Below are 5,557 nucleotides of genomic sequence, written 5' to 3' on the forward strand. Positions count from 1 at the left end.
AAAAGTGCTTTAATCCTCTGAATACGTTGTTGGCATTGAAATAGAGTCGCACCTTTCCTCTATCTACAGTCAGTGTCAGAGAAATCACTGATCAGATATGTAGTTCCATTATCTGTCCATTAGATGGTGCTAATTAATCATACAGTGAGCTAAAGATCAGCTCAGTTCAGAACTATGTGATGCTGAGCATACATTTGTATCACATGTTTTACATTATTACGTATTTATGAAAGGTTCAGTGTGTAGAATTTAGTGGCATCTAATAGTGTTGTTGCAGATTGCACCTCACTAGCTTCCCTCTCTAATTCCAAACACGAGGGAAAAGAACAGTGGCTGCAAAATGCCAATGGCCCCATTGGAATCAAGTTTTGTCCTTTCTGGGCTACCATAGAAACATGGAAGGAGAGCCGCTCCCTCTGTAGATAAGAACTGCTAATTCTAAGGAACCAAAAACAATGTTTAGGTATTTATACACTAATAAAAACATACCTATGAATACTATATTCCATTTCTGACAATAAATCATTTGCAGTGTTACACAGTGGATCTTCACAAATGACAAAATATTCTTATTTATGAATATTCTTCTACAGTGACTTCAAGTCTCAAAATCCGTCTGTGTGACGTCAGAACCAGTTTAACCTGTGGCAGAAACCCAGTCAGTGTCAGAGAAATCACACATCAAATGATGTAGTTCTACTATCTGTCCACTAGATGGTGCTAACTGACCATCTCATTAAATAAAGATCAGCAGAGCATCATCTGCTGCTGGCAATTATTTCTGACTATCAACAGGACTCTACAGGTCAGAGTGAACCAGACATTAGGCTCATTCAAGATGAACTGCAGCTGTAAAGAGGACAAGATGAGGCAACAGCAGCAGGAGGTGGTGACAAAAAGCTGCATTCAAGTCAGGCAGTTTTCAGCATCCTTCAAATAACATAGATAAAGTCAAAATACAGTTTACATCGTGTTAATTCCACCTGTAGTTTTTAGACATTTGCTTAGACATTGTTTCATATTCTCAGTGGCTCTAAAAACTACATCCACCTCATACATGATGTCAGAGTAGTTTAGCATCATTAATGGTAAGGTATATATAATATATATTGTATGTACTGAATAAAGTCTGTTTTTGTTCCACTGTGAACGGTTACAATCCAGATATATGTTAAATATGTATTGGATGAATTCATTTCAATTTCTGTTTATCAGTATGATGTTACATTAATGATTGAAGGGGTTTAATTTAATAACATATTTTAAGGGATATTGAAATGCCAAACCATACTCACCACATATTGTTGGACACACTGACTAAATGCACAACTAAATATATATAATAATATAAAAAATATGAAAAAAGCTGAATGAACTTTGAACGTTTGAATGAACTTTCTACTTTGAAACATTTAGAAGAAGGAGTCAAAATAATCTGGCTCCTCCCATACACTGCTCATAGGCTGACACCTGCTGGTGACTTTATGGAACTGCACAGAGGTGACACGGTCTTCTTTCTAAATTGTAATATTGACTCACAACCCATTAACGCTGCTATGAAAGTTATGTGTCTTGTTGGCAAATATCATATCCATAAGGCTGGAACGCTTCAAACCTAATGTTCATCTGTATTTTGTTGAATTATAATTTGTCTTTGACTTTGATTAACAAACAAGAAAGCCATAAGACCTCTCAAATATTTGGATAATTACTATGTAAAAGTAAACAATAACTTCTATACATACATACTGTATATGTGAGTTTATAATTCGCTCCTACAATGTGATGTCATTCAGAAACTTTTTATTTTATATGTGTAACAGGTGTGTGGATTGGGCATAAACAGAGGACGACTCACAGAACTGTTAACCAGCATTTATTTGCCCTTGCAGAAGACAATATAGCACATTCATTTCCTTCTGCTCTTTTTTCCTGCACCTCTGCTTCCTCAGCAATGCAAAACAACACTGTGCGATTTCATTATCTTTCTGAAAATACATATAGATAAATTAGTTTAAACATTACAGAGTATATGTAACTCAATGTGCATATTACAAAAAAAAAAATAAAAAATACTAAAAGAGCCGCTACGGTTACAAGAAAACGTTTTATTTTAATAACAAATCTGTATAAACTATATAGAATAGGTTTAACAGAGTAAAAAGTGTGTGTGGGGTGGGTGACTAAACAGAAACAACACAAACGAAGGAGCTACGGAAGTTCGGGAGTTACGGAAGGACAAAGTTCAGAAAACTCAATTTCCACTGGAAATAAACCAAAATAACAGAAAATGAAAAATAACTCAATGAGATAAAATTCAGACTCAATGAAAATGAATAAAATTCACAAATACATGTAACACTGTCTAATGTACATATAATAAAATGACTGTCATGTACTCTCACTTTAGGCCTATCAGAAGAAATAGATACGCTCAAGGAGGATTGATGGAACAGGACAACGGTTTGAAAAGAGTTGTAACAAATAGCTTTATTGGCAACAGTGCAAAACATAATATATTTCAGATATGACTGAAATTCCTTTATTGTATCAGAAGTTATCAACAACTCAGAAAATTACACTGAATAACGCTCAGTAGAAAACAAAACTCAATAATAATAATAATAAACAACAAGAAAGAAAATTTAAAAGAGTCCAAAAAAGAAAAAGTCTGAATGAAGTCAATATTCACAGTTTGTCCTTCTTCGGTGTGTTTGTGTAATAGTTCATCTACCCGGGTAGTGTGACTTTATGTTTTATTATCTGTATGAAGAGATGTTCTCTCCAATGCACAGTGAAGCTCTCGCTGACGTCACACCCTCCACGATCCAATGGACTAGGTTCTGGCTCGTCATCAGAATCCACTCATACAATAAAACCAACCTGCATAGAGCAGTAGTAGTAGCATCTCTTCAATAAAATCTTATTTATCTCATTAATCTCTTTTTATCTATTTATCTTAACTGTACAGTATTAACTCTCTTTTTATCTTAAATCAATGAACATGAATTATTCAATGACAAAGTTTCATATACAGCTGCACAATAACTTTAACAGCCAACACACAATTATGTATATGACTTTTAAATGGTTTTAACTCATCACAGCTTAATGTACACAAATTATGAAATTAATGTTTTTACCCAAGAAAATGAAATTAATTATCTTCTGTAAACTCAAGTTCACACAGCTGCGTGTGTTTGAGCTCAACAACCAGCTTTCTTAGCTGTATAACATGTGCTAGTGCAATTAACACAGCTCAACACATGTTTATCTGTCTCCGGTTGGTTTTTAAACACTATCACAGAAGCATAACTATACTACGGAGCCCCTAAAGGGACATGGGAAAAAAAAAAAAGGAAACATATCTAATGCGCACTACTAAAAACCCTCTTCCTTGTACGGAAGTCCTCCAAAATTGTAATTTTAACAACTTTACAGGCAGTTATCAACTTTATCAAACTCGTCTCTCACGTGGTGCTCTGGTCTGCATCAGTGCATAAAAAACGGGAACAGAGAAAGAAACAAGGAAACTAAAGGCTGTTATATACTCGCCATTCCCGACCTGTAGCGCGACAATGTGACGTCAAGGGAGCGCCGTAACTATTTATACTTGCACGTGGTGGCCGCTCTTCTTCTGCCCTCAGCCCTAGCATGGTTCCCAAAAAGACAAAAAAAACTTGCGCGGGGTGGTCGCGACACGAGCTGCAGTCTTCTCCTGAACAGAGGTGTCGCTACCAGGGGTGGACTGGGACAAAAATTCAGCACTGGCATTTTGTGTCCAGACCAGCCCACTACATTATCAGCAGACACTACATAGAAGTCCACAAATCTCGCAGCATCTCCTCTCATGCATACTACAAAGGAGAGTCATATTCCTTGATAGCAGTTAACAAATAAAGCACGTAACTATGAACTCAAGGACTAAAATTGACAGCTATAGCAATCAATCAATCAGTCTTTATTCATTATAGTGTCAAATCACAACAGAAGTTATGTCATGACTAGGGGTGGGACGAGACTAACGGGAAGAACCCTCATGCTACCCTTTCAGTTTTTAGTCTGTGACTGTGAAAATCTTTTGGTGTAAGCCCAGCATTAGTTAAAACCAGACTCGGACAATAATAACAAAATCTCCTGACAAATAATCTAAATAGAAACATATTACAGACAGTAGCAGCATTAGAGCTGAAACTCATTTGTTTTAACGGTGACTCAAAACAAATAATGATCTATAGCTGTGTGAAAAAGTCTAAGACATGAATTACAGGTCTGAATAGATATGCATTCTCATATACGTGTATGTGCACATGTATATATTGCCCTACTTCCTCGTCCGCAGCCAGCCAGCTCCACTCCTCACCAAATTCATGACCTGCAAGAAACAGCAAACAGAACTTGTACTCAGTATCTGTGTACTGACAAGTATGTGTAGCCATGTAGCCTTTTGTAATGTAGTGACACTTAGTGAACAACTTTTTCTGTCATGAAGGATGACTGAAGTCTCAAAAGAGCTCTAAGGCCTACCTGCATAACTGTTAACTGAACTTAAAAGATATGCAGATGTTTGAAAATCTTCAATAATTAATCAAACTTTTTGTTTCAATCTGAGACAAAACAAGTTGCATAATAAACTCACAAAGTCAAGACGAAGCTCTCTCTCTCTCTCTCTCTCTCTCTCTCTCTCCTGTTTGACAGGAGATGATGGTAGCAGAGAATATAAAGAGACATTTATGAATTACCAATTGTCATTTTATCACACATATAGTATGTTTCTTCACATAAACCTTTAAACATACACATATTGCATTCCTCTCACCACATGAAATAAGCTCAGGAACCCAAAAGTGGCCCAGTGAATGATGGAGGAGACAAAGCAGGTCCTCAAAAGGGGACAGAGGGAAAACAACTCCTTAGGCTCTCATATATAGGGTGGTCAACCTAAAAGAGACATGGAAACATTATTAAGTCATCATCACAAATCAAGTATGAATTCATATAACATTATAAGACACATGACATACTCAACCAATCAGAGACGTCTCAGTAGCCAAAAAGTGGTGAAGTGGAGGCAGAGAGAGAGCAAGTCCTCGAACATGGACGGAGGGGGAACAACTCCTCAGGCTCTCACATGTCAAGTGGTCAGCCTGAGAGATTATTGGATACATTATTAATTCTGAAAAATAAAGACAATGTTTTCCTCTGTCCTGCACCTAGAGTTGAAAACTTTTTGGATGTGCGTTTCTTTTAAAACTTTTTAAAATTATTATAATTATGAAGTATGAATAACATTAAAAACTACATGATAAACTTACCAAATTCTAACAGTGGTCCCAAATGAGAGAACAAGTCCACATATAGAACAGAGGGAGAATGACTCCTCAAATATATCAGAACAACCTGTAATGGAGAATAATTGATCATTTAGTGTACATGATCACACCATTAATAACCACAGAATAATGTACAAGATAAAAGATTAGTTCATATTGAACTAAACGTTCACGAGCGTAACAACACTAATGGCTTTGTCATGTTTTCATTATGACACTAGTGT

At 36.2% G+C, this 5,557-nt stretch overlaps 1 long non-coding RNA gene across 1 annotated transcript; it reads right to left on the reverse strand.

The window, feature by feature from the left end:
* Positions 1-4,228: 4,228 nt before the first annotated feature.
* On the reverse strand, positions 4,229-5,113 carry LOC127359581 (uncharacterized). The gene is made up of 3 exons (XR_007882661.1): positions 5,025-5,113; positions 4,820-4,941; positions 4,229-4,375 (listed from the first exon to the last, which is right to left on the reverse strand). It is a non-coding gene; the product is annotated as an uncharacterized LOC127359581 (long non-coding RNA).
* Positions 5,114-5,557: the final 444 nt, after the last annotated feature.

The sequence above is a fragment of the Dicentrarchus labrax genome, unplaced genomic scaffold, assembly GCF_905237075.1.
Source record: "Dicentrarchus labrax unplaced genomic scaffold, dlabrax2021, whole genome shotgun sequence".
NCBI lineage: Eukaryota > Metazoa > Chordata > Actinopteri > Moronidae > Dicentrarchus > Dicentrarchus labrax.